Here is a 12,094-nt window from a genome sequence, read left to right on the forward strand (position 1 = left end):
CAATGTCTCGGCACTTTCAGGTGATAAGGAGCTGCGATATCTATCAAGTACCCTTCCCCCAAGGCTAAATACAGATTCCGAAGCAACGGTTGAAATAGGAATTGATAAAATATCAGTTGCCATTCTTGTAAGATTAGGGTATCGTAGTTCTTGGCTTCTCCAATACTTCAAGATGTCAAAATCAGTTGGCATTGATCCCGATGACTCGCTTAGATATTGTTCTAGTTCTGATTTGTCAGATTGTTGACCACCATTTTTTTTTGCCGCGGCAAATTCCTGCATCAAAAAACTTCAACAATTAACTACCAGTTCTATATGGACAGTTATAGAAATGTTCAAGCAGTTAAAACTTAAAGAAATATCACCTGCATAAAAGCACTTCCATTGAGTCCAGAATTCCCACCATTTACAGTACCCGAATTCTGAGTTTCATTGGTTGTTGTCGAACCTCTTAAAGTTGACGCCGTATGATACTCTTTATAGAGTGCCGCCATCCTTTTTCTAATAATATCAACTTCCTTCTTCATTTCACGCTCAACAGGATACACCTTTTCTAAAGTAAACTCTACAAATTCAAACTTCAATCGAGGGTCTAAAACGACTGCCATTGCCAATATTTGACTCAATTTTTTCCAATACTTGGCAAATTTTTCTTGCATTTTCTTCGCCATGTTTCTGATGAACTCAATGTCATTAGTTGTCTCTTGATCTAATAATACTTTAATCTGACAAACCCCATCAAAATAAAAATTAGAAGTAGGATACTTGTTTCCAGAGAATAGAGTCGTGAGGTCATAAAAGACCTTGAGAAACTTCGTGACCACTTTGATTTGATCCCATTCTTCCCCATTAGGAGACTCTGCATAGTCAGGGTCCACCAACCTCAAATGAGTGAAGACTTTTTCATACGAAATACAACTTTGCAACATCAGATAAGTAGAATTCCATCTTGTCTTAACATCTTGTCGAACACCCATCTTTACTGACATTCCTAAATCGCTGACAGTATCCAAGAAATTTTGTTTTCTTCTTTGTGAACCTTTAAGGTACTTCACTGCTAACCTTATCTTGATTACTGCTGGATCAATCTCTGTCAGTCCATCTCTTACAATAAGATTTATTATGTGAGCACAACACCTTATATGAAAGTTTCTTTTCCCAGTATCCGACATAACATTCCTTGCAATGAATCGACTCTTCATTATCTTAACACATGAAGTATTTGATGCAGCGTTATCCAAAGTGATGTTGGTTACTTTTCCTTCAATTCCCCAATCATTTAACATCAGAAATAACTTATCTGAAAGTGCTTGACCAGTATGGGGTGGTGGCAGTGGAGAAAAATTTAAAAGAAACTTCTGCAATACCCAATCTTGATCAACAAAGTGTACTGTTAAACTTATGTATCCAGTGGTGTTGACGGAGGTCCACATGTCTGATGTTAGACACATTTTACCTTGAGCACATTGTAATTTCTTGCGAATAACTTCTTTTTGGAACTTATGCATTTTAAGAATATCAGACCTTGTAGTATTCCTTGATATGGTTTCAACATCGACATTCAGATAACTACATAACTCCCTAAATTCAGTCCATTCTACACAATTAAAGGGGAGATTTTTACCAATAATTAGTCTTGCAACTAAATCCCGAAACTTTGATTGATCTATTTTGCGTGCACGAGTAGCCAGTTCTCCATTATTTGTAGATAACAAAAGTTGCCCCACATCTTGCATCTTCAGTCTAGGGCACTTCTTTAAATGCCTTGACATAGTTGATGTTCCTCCTTTCTGACTGTCATAAGCATATTCCTTCCTACAATGCTTGCACGTAGCCTTTTCTTTACCATCTTTGTCTCGTGACCAATGAAAATCATTCCATACTTTTGATGTAAATTTCCTTTTCTTTGAAGCATGCTCTTGACTTGTCATCGACTCTACTACTGTGATATCCTCTTCACTCATGACATCGTCATGGTCTTCTTCAACTGACATTTTAGGAAGCTACATAAAGAATTCAAAAATCAAAATTAGTAAGCCTTGAGCTACATCACAGGGGACTAGAGCTGTCAATAATTAAAATCCCAACAAGTACACATCCCAAACTGGCAAAGGCAAAGCCAACAAAAGTATGCTTTTTTACACTTTCATGTAAGCCAAAATAAAACATGTGCTTTCTGATTCTGACATGCTGCATATGGAGTTCATTTCCATTTTCAGAATCAGTAAACCTTTGTAATTCAAATAAATATTCACAAGCATAACGTAAGCAAGCTATGCATTATTAATTTATTATAGATCGACATTAAGAGATAGATTGACATTAAGAGACATGAGTTAACAATAAATGACACAAATTCGTGAAAAGGGGATTGGGGTTCTAAGAATCATTTCCACAAACACCTAACAGTACTTAAAACAAATTATGCATTAAAATTTAAAAACTTAGAACTACTCACCTAGATTAGGAAAGTAGAAGTAAAATCATCGGCCAATTTTTCCTATTCTTCTTCAACGGTAGTGAAAAAACCAATTTTTCCTATTCTTCTAAAATCATCTATAACTTAGAAGTGAAAAAACAACCTAAAGGATAAAACTTGGTTAGTTGATTACGAGTAAAGCCCTAACCCTAACCCCTGAAAATCAAACAGAATAAGTGAATAACAGATAGTTAGAAAATTAAAAAAAAAATCATTATAGTTAAACAGTAAACTTAAAGATCAAAACATGCTTTTTGATTCTGAGACGAACTCACGAACAGTAAACAACCCTATTTAGTTTTAAATTAGAAAAAGAGACGAACTCACGAACTCGAATACGGAATACCGAATACCTCTGCAGCTCTGCTCTGCTCTGCCTCCACCCTCCAGTCCAGATCTAAAACTTAAGAGAAGTTTTCTGATTTCTCTTTCTTTGGAAAACTAAGATAAGAATGAGATTCGTTCCCGGTTACCTGGGTAGCAGGTGAAATTCTACCGAAACCTCCGATAACAGGTTACTAACATAATTTAACGGGTTGGCTGGTAACCCGCGGGTTAGACCTAGCCCGGCTTGTTCTCTATTAGGTTCAGATATAACAGACCTAACCCGGCCCGTTTAGGAAACAAGCCCAGCCAAGCCGGGTTGAAACAAGCCGGGCTAGGGTCAACCCGCGGGCCGGGTTACTAATTGACAGCTCTACTTATTTCTGATAAGGATAGTCTGGTCATTTTGACAGTCTCCATAATATTAGTTGCACTTATTTCCAGTAAGGGTAAAATAATCATTTTCACAGTCTGTAATATTTTCTTTACTTATTTTTGATAAGGGTAGTCTGGTCATTTTCACAGTATCCATAATATTTATTTCATTAATTTCTAGTAAGGGTAGTATAGTCATTTTCACCGTCTGTGTGATATTTATTGCACCTGTTTCCAATAAGGGTAGTTTGGTCATTTTGACAATCTCCATAATATTTATAACACTTACTTCCAGTAAGGGTAGAATAGTCATTTTCACAGTCTATAATATTTACTTTACTTATTTTTGATAAGGGTAGTTTGGTCATTTTCACTGTCTTTATGATATTTATTGACTTATTTTTAGTAAGGGTAATATGGTCATTTTCACAATCTGTAATATTTACTTTACTTATTTCCGATAAGGGTAGTATGGTCATTTTAACTGTCTCCATGATATTTATTGCACTAATTCCTAGTAAGGGTAATATGGTCATTATACCACATTTCTTAGATTCTGGGATAAGGGTAGTTTGGTCATTTTTACATTCCTTAGATAGTATATTTATTCTAATAAGGGTAGTTTGGTCATTTTCACGATCTCTTGAATTCGCTGCACTTGTTCAAGTAACGGTGGTCCGATTATTTTCACAGTCTCCGCAATACTTGCTACATTTATTTCGGCAAGGGTAATTTTATCGTTTCATATAGTAATCTGCAAACTGAGTTTGTAAATTCTGACATTTCACAACTTCAGTTAACCGGAATGAGAACCACGGCTCTATCTCGAGTAATTTGGCAAACTGAGTTTGTAAATTCTGATATTTCACAACTTCAGTTCACCGGAATGAGAACCTCAGGTCAATTTCTAGTAATCTGGCAAACTGAGTTTGTAAATTCTGATATTTCACAACTTCAGTTCACCGGAATGAGACCCTCAAGTCAATCTCTAGTAATCTGGCAAACTGAGTTTGTAAATTCTGATATTTCACAACTTCAGTTCATCGGAATAAGAACCACGACTCTATCTCGAGTAATCTGGCAAACTGAGTTTGTAAATTCTGATATTTCACAACTTCAGTATACCGGAATGAAAACCACGACTCTATCTCGAGTAATCTGGCAAACTGAGTTTGTAAATTCTGGTATTTCACAACTTCAGTTCACCGGAATGAGAACCTCGGGTCAATCTCTAGTAATCTGGCAAACTGATTTTGTAAATTCTGATATTTCACAACTTCAGTTCACCGGAATGAGAACCTCGGGTCAATCTCTAGTAATCTGGAAAACTGAGTTCGTAAATTCTGATATTTCACGACTTCAGTTCACCGGAATGAGAATCTCGGGTCAGTCTTTAGTAATCTGGCAAATTGAGTTTGTAAATTATGATATTTCACAACTTCAGTTCATCAGAATGAGAACCTCGGGTCAATCTCTAGTAATCTGGCAAATTGAGTTTGTAAATTCTGATATTTCACAACTTCAGTTCACCAGAATGAGAACCTCGGGTCTATCTCTAGTAATCTGGCAAACTGAGTTTGAAAATTCTGATATTTTACAACTTCATTTCATAGGGTTGAACTGGCAACCGGATTGGTTGGGTTGATCCCCAACTTTTAAGACTCTATATATATGATTGGCAGCTTACTTTGGGGTATCAACCTCATTTTGTTTGAGATTATGTGTTATTGAAAGCAGTGAAACAATACATTTCGCTTCGTGGGAGTCAACCCATCAGATTTGTTCCCTTTTCTCTATCTTTTATTTTTATTTGTTTATTTTTTTTTTGCAATTTATAATTTTCCACCTTGATTTCTACGACTCAATTACATTGAGGACAATGTAATATTCATATGACCAGCTGTGTAGCGGGTCTGAAACATTTAGTACTTGTGTCGACTCCTGCGCTCTCATGCCAGTTGTTTGCAAAATGTCTACTTTATACTGACAGTGTTTGCAAAATGTATGTTGGTTTGCTATTAATGGTAGTGGTGTTTTATTTTATTGCGTAGCTGATAAAAGAAAATAAAACGGATACATTGTTGTGGCGATATGTAAGAGGTCCTGTTGATGCGAAAGAGTTTGTTATGTACCGTGTGAATGGTTTGTTTTCTCTCCCAAGTATCATGAAGAAATAGTTTTTAGTCAAGACAGTGGTGTTTGCATGACAGCAAACACCACATTTAGGAGCAAGAAAGGCGATAAAAATCCCAAAAATGTATTGACCAAGTGGTATGGGGTTGTTAATCAAATATTTGAGTTGGACTATGGTCAATTTACTGAGGTTGTGTTTTACTGTGAATGGGTGAAAGCGGGAAGTGGGAGCAAAATTTGTCTAAAACTCACAGTCTACAGCATGTACATCAGTTCATAAAACTCACAGCAAGTCTGAGACTGAGTTTCTCACTACAAGCTTCATAGCCTAAAATCTCACAGTCTACAACATGTACATCAGTTCATAAAACTGAGTACTGCACTACCTTACAACAGTTTTCAGGCTTAAACTAAGATTGTAGGCAAGTTCAGAAAACTGCAGCACAACTTCACTGCAAAGAGACTGCCCTTATCGGAAATAGCTAAATAGAAAGCTAAATAGAAACTAAGGTCTAACTCTACTAATCTTTTCCGGACTAACTAAATAGAAACCAAGGTCTAACATAATAAACTGCACCACCTATATTATTAAACCATGGGAACCGAATAAATTTATTTTTGACACATTGCAAGAAGCTGACCATCAAATATTTGTGGACCAATTAAATTGGGATCATATGTACTGATAGTACATCTCTATCACACTAAAATCGAGCTAAGGTATATGTGGGGAAAACACAAACAAGATATTGTGTCCCTTTATCTCGTTGATTAGTTAGTCGAGAAAACTATTAGGTTTTCATACATAAGCTTAGAAGAGAGAGAAAATTACTCAAACCTAATCTCTTTCTATTTTTCCTTCGCCTCTCAAGTCTCACCCTCTCACTTTTTATTTTTCCTGATACCTTTTTCTTCTCCTTCCCATTTTATTCTCTTTGAAATCATCGAAATCTCTTGAAATCGAACTCAATCTGTCCATATTCATATTCAGTTTGTAAGTCGAACTCAGTTTGTAAGTCGTTAGACCGAATTTGAAGTTCGAATCGACACTAATCTTCATATTCATCGATTTTGATGATGTATCATGCTAAGTTTGAAGTTAAAACCCTCTTAGAGCTTCGTGGTTCATATATTGTATCACATTATACTGCATTTTAAGTTCAATCGATATCGATCTTCATATTTAGCGATTTTGATGACGTATCATGCTAAGTTTGAAGTCAAAACCCTCTCGGAGCTTCATGATTCATAGATTGTTTGCCATTATACTGAATTTGAAGTTCGAATCGACATCGAGCTTCATATTTATCGATTTTGATGATGTATCATGCTAAGTTTGAAGTCAGAACCCTCTCAGAGCTTTTTGGTTCATAGTTTGTAAGTCATTATATCCAATTTGATGTTCGAATCGACATTGTGCTTCATATTTATTGATTTCAATGATGTATCCTGCTAAGTTTGTAGTTAGAACCATCCCGGAACTTCTTGGTTCATAGTTTGTATGTCATTATACCACATTTGAAGTTTGAATCAACACTGAACTTCATATTTGTCGATTTTGAGGATGTATCCTGATAATTGTGAAATCAGAACCCACCCGGAGCTTCTTGGTTCATAATTTGTATGTCGTTATACCATATTTGAAGTTCAAATCGACAATGAGCTTCATATTTATCGATTTCGATGAGGTATCCTACTAAACTGAGTCTACCATTATGAACTAAAGGTACTTCATGATATATATAACTAGTCAAAATTACGTCATGACCTGTGTGACTAGTTGAAATTCAATCCGAAAGCACAAAGAGAAAGCACAAAAACACAAAGAGAAAGCACAAAGAAAACACATTTGTTTGATCCGTATGAATGTCTTAAATCAAATCATTACCGTCCAAAGATTTTCAAGAATCCGTATGACTATCTAATCAACGTCCACATTTATTTATATAAAAAACGAAAATTTTCTCTCACACTTCTCTTCCCTTCCGCTCATCACTTTCTCTCTAAACGCCTCCACCTTTTCCCTTCTGCGCTGAAAAAACCCTAACTTATAACGCCTCCACCTTCATTTTCGTTCGATTGAACACAGGAAATTGAAGATACGGATAGTTATTTCATATCATCTCAACTATCTCTTCGTTCGATTGAACACAGCCTCGATTCCTCATCTTCCAGACTTCCACCACCGAAGCTTTACTCTTTCTTTTTTTTTTCTTCCAATTCCTCACCCTTATAATCGAGATTAGGAATTAGTTCGTGTAGGTGATGCTGATAGAGGAAACAGGCTTCTGGAAGACGTAGAGATGGGGAGTTTAATTTTAAAAGTTAGGGTTTTGAATTTTATTTAAGTTTCAATTTAGTGATAAACAAGAAGAAATTAGAGATTGGGTTTGGTTATTTGAGCATTATAAATCGATATGTTGAGCTAAAATTGGAGAATGAAGTGAGATCAGAGGAGGAAATTTATAGTTCTAAGAATAGATGATGGTGATTGAAAATAAAATTGATAGTTAGGGTTTGAAGTGATGATTCAGAAGTTCAATCGAGGCAAAACAGGAAATCAAAATCAACTGCTTCAATCTAACAGTTTGGATAAAGGTATAATTCTTTTATCCCTAATACATACATGAATTTGGTAAGCTCATTATGCACAGGAACCCTAGTTCCCTAATTTTGAATGGTTTACTTCCTTAATTTTGAATGGTCTTTTGTTTACGGAGAAACCCTAGTTCCCTAATTTTGTTATTAGTAACTCGTAATTCCCTATTGTTGAATGATCTTTTTTAACTTGGTAGTAGCTATTTCAGGTCTAATTGCAGTCGATTTTAAATGGCTTCGTTGGGATTGCAGATTTCAATTGAACTACTGTCTAGGTTTATCTCCGGGTTCTCTATAATTCTTTCTTCTTTATTGAACTTCTAATATTTGTATCTGAACCATGGCCTCAGTTTCCATTCCAGGTTAGCTTTATTGATCAGTTTATAGCAAACTAATGAATTGAATATTAGGCTGTCTTTGATTGATGTTAGATTTGTCAGTGAGTCACTCATGTGTGGACAAATATGAATTTTTTGCTCTGTGTATTCCAAATATGGACAAATATGGACAAAAGGGGGGATGAATGAGGAGACTGATGGAAGATCTAAGAAGACGTGATGTTGATCTAACTTTTCGTTTCCAACTTTTTAATTAGGTTTGTTCTGCTATTTCAAATTAGGGTTTTAGAATTATTATGTTGATATTCGGCTATTTCAAATTAGGGGTTTGATCTGTTGTCTAAAAATTTGGGTTTGTTTCTTATATCACTAGGAGAGAAAAAATCTTTGCATATGTTTTGGGTTCTGAGCATGTAAGAATGAATTACAGATAACAGTTATAAGTGAAATGCAGTAGTTCTTAGCATGAATATGGCTTTGCTTATATGGTGTTTGTTATTTTGTATAACACTTATGTTTTCTATTGAAATGTCAATGTGCAAACTGATACAGGGCAAGGTGAAGGTTCTGTCAAGGAGACGAACCCCGTGAATGAAACAGTCAGGTTTTCCATGGAGTATACTGATGCAAGTCCTATCGGTAAAAGAGTGTCGTGACAATTTTTTTCTTTAGAAGTATTTTTGATATGGGTAGCTGCATAATCTTATAATACCTGGTTGGTGTAAGTTAAACTTCTTGTTTATTTTTCTCATTTGTTGTAGATGAGTATGGGTGAAAACTCCAACAACGCAGCTGGGCTTCTACCAAATCCTGTCGCTGATCCTCAAACTGGAATGCGGGGTAAGCTCCATTTGTACTCAATTTATATATACCTAAAGCAGACTAATTTTAGCTACTAATCCTTTACTTTTGCTTTTAAAAGTAGGATTAATAAACTCCATACTACTCATTCATGGGCGTTCCTCGAAGTCAATGTTATTCCACAGTATAATCAACTGGTAAGGAATCCAAACCTGAAGTGATCGTTGGCATCCGAGATTCTGGAAGATATGCAGCTGAATTTCCAGTTCATTCATAGTGTATTGGTATTGTTCTCTCGCTCTCTCTTTGTACTGCACCCTTGATCTCACTTTCCCTTTGATCTTATTGCTCCTCAAACCCTGGATTACACAGCTCTTACTACTGAGAAAATCCCTTAATATTTGTTCAAATTTGTAAATCCTTTGGTTCTCAATTTAGTACTTGTTTTATGTATTTTTCTTGTTTTGATAATGTTGTTTGTTTTATGCAGAGTACTGATATGGAAGCGCTTCAAAATTTAACTGCTGAATGTGATTTGGATTCAAAACAGGTTTGGGAATTTTTTTAGTTAGGTTTTTGTTATGGTGTTTTCTTTAGTCCTATGAATGAACTGCTGGATGTGTAATTTCCGTTTTCTGATTTTATTGTAGGGGTCTGATTATGGTGAGAAAGAAGTGGTGGAGGGGAATGTGTTAATGTTGGAGTGGTTGGCTGGATGGTTCTTGTGTGTGTCTGTGTTGGCGGTGGTACTCTTGTACCTGGAGGTTAGCTGCTGGTTGTGTTGTTTATGCGCATCTCAACTTCATGTCCAGGTTGAATTTTGTTGGAGGTCCTATGTGTTGGAATACCCGTACATTTTCTGCATCAGCCGGTATGGATGTTACTGATTACTTATTGCAGTCTTGTTTTGTTTATTATGTCTTTGTTAACTATTTATGTGGGCAATTGGTTTTTCAGGTGGCGAGGCCTTCTGTAATGGACAGACAATCCATGTTAGCGAAACTAGTCGGGTGAGTACTGGTTGCTTAGATAATTTTATCAGTAACTTACGCATCAATTTTGTCTTGTTCTTTATTTAATCTAAGTTTGTTGCATATTATAGTATATGCAAAGAAAGTTTGGGTTTGTCATAATAATTGCAATGTGAATTTGGTTATTCTGTCCAGGTGGATAGATCTCTTCTAGTGACTGAATTTGGATATGAACATGATGATGCATGGGCAACAAATATATATTTAAATAATTTACTGATATCAGCAGGGTACGTATACATTCTTTTGAGTTATCTCACTAAATTATAACAAAAATTAGAATCAAACCTTAGGCTTTTTCTGAGGGGCCATGGTAGTAGAATCACTTGCGCATTTGAGCAGCCATGTTTTTCCTAGTATAGGTGGTGTTAAGCCAGCATCACGAAGGCCTGTGGCAGTAGCAAAGCCAATTACAGGATCACTTGCCTGCCCTGGTTTAACATTCCCCCTGAGTACAATATATGGTGTTTTCAGCCGAACTTGAGCTTCTTTAACTTCATTTCTTCTTTATACTGTTTATTGTGTTTTTCTTGCTTCCTTTTCCCTCGGTGTATCCTGTGGAAATTATGACTTCAAACCCGGTATGCTTCTTTTGGGGTCATAATTCGGCCAACTCATGTCTCCTGTCAATCTGAATTTCCTTTTGACCCCTGTTACTGCAAATACCCAGCTGCTTATTTTTCTTCTTGTCCATGTTCCTGTCACCCAGTTCGACAGTTCCTCAAGTGTTACATGGTACACCTGATAAACCTTTACCGACTGCAGCTTCATGGAAGGCCGCAGCTGGTCATATATCATCATTGTCCTCGTTAAGTAACCTGTATAGGACGTGCTGAACTGTAGGTATTCATGTTGAGTCTGTTTACTTACACTATAGGAAGTAGTAGTCATGTGAAGTGGAATGCCCACTACAGTCTATGTTTTGATTTAAAAATAGCTAAGTTGTAGTTTGGAGTTTATGAAGAGAAATCAATAAACAATTTTAGTTTTTTCTTTAACCTGTTTTTATCTTTACTCCTCTCTTGATCAATGAAACTTGGAACTTCTGTCATTGACGTGTTCATTTTTATTGTTGGACAGGTCTTGCGTATTGAATGCCAAACGCCGGAATTACATGAACTGGTAACTTTGTCTAAGCTCATCATATGGTATTATTGAGAAGTTAAGCTTGGTTTTATTTGTTCGCAGCTCACAGAGTTGATGGCTTTAGATTATTTACGGTTAAATTTTTGTACTTGGGTTTCTGTAATGAATACATGGATCACAGAATAATGTGGATGATTTGTAGTTTGAGAATCGGAGTGTATATGAAAAAGAAGAAAGTGCAGGTCTGTGTGTCAGTTTTAATTGTATTACTGGAAGCCCATTTAATTGTATTGCAGGCCTTTAAATTGGAATCCCAGGTCCACCATAGTGACCCGGGCTATCCATATTTTTTTATTTATTATTTTAAAAATTGTCACAGTTATTTTTGAAATTGTTACAAAAAGAAACACCTGTCAGCATCACTGTTTTGTTACAACTTAAAGTAACAATATAACGTTACAGTAATCGTGACAACAAAGACACGTGTCCTTTAAGTAATTGTGGGTAAACTTAGTAACTCGTATATGTGTTACTATAACCGTGACCAAATGTGACACGTGTCCTACGTCCAATCGTTGCAAACTAATTATTCACACTTATATTTGTTGTTGTATATGTGACAGTAAGGGACACGTGTCTACAGCATAATTGTTGTAATTATTAAGTAACAAATAAAACCGTTGTATTAGTTGTTGCAGTAAGTCACGTGGCGCAACCGTAAAATTAGTTCAGTCGTTGCTGTTTAATTTGTAACGTCTATAAGATGTGACTTTAATTAATAATTGTCACAGAAAAAAGCGTTGCAACATATTGCAACAAATATTTATAACAGCGTTTTACCAACGATCCATAAGTGTTACAAATGAAATCAGTAACAGATATATCCTGTGGCAAAATCCTGGATTTGGTGTAGTGCATATCAGCATTTG

At 35.8% G+C, this 12,094-nt stretch overlaps 1 long non-coding RNA gene across 7 annotated transcripts; it reads left to right on the plus strand.

Moving 5' to 3' along the window:
* The first annotated feature begins 7,304 nt into the window (after positions 1 to 7,304).
* Positions 7,305 to 11,519, plus strand: LOC113338250. Of its 7 annotated transcripts, none has more exons than XR_003354693.1 (11): positions 7,305 to 7,909; positions 8,119 to 8,271; positions 8,424 to 8,504; positions 8,800 to 8,886; positions 9,009 to 9,087; positions 9,173 to 9,332; positions 9,539 to 9,598; positions 9,699 to 9,919; positions 10,006 to 10,058; positions 10,215 to 10,309; positions 11,160 to 11,519. It is a non-coding gene; the product is annotated as an uncharacterized LOC113338250 (long non-coding RNA). The 7 variants fall into 7 exon arrangements; XR_003354695.1 differs by having other exon boundaries at positions 8,119 to 8,184; positions 8,341 to 8,504; XR_003354696.1 differs by having other exon boundaries at positions 8,119 to 8,184.
* The last annotated feature ends 575 nt before the right edge of the window (positions 11,520 to 12,094 follow it).

The sequence above is a fragment of the Papaver somniferum genome, unplaced genomic scaffold (genome assembly GCF_003573695.1).
Source record: "Papaver somniferum cultivar HN1 unplaced genomic scaffold, ASM357369v1 unplaced-scaffold_19, whole genome shotgun sequence".
Lineage (NCBI taxonomy): Eukaryota > Viridiplantae > Streptophyta > Magnoliopsida > Ranunculales > Papaveraceae > Papaver > Papaver somniferum.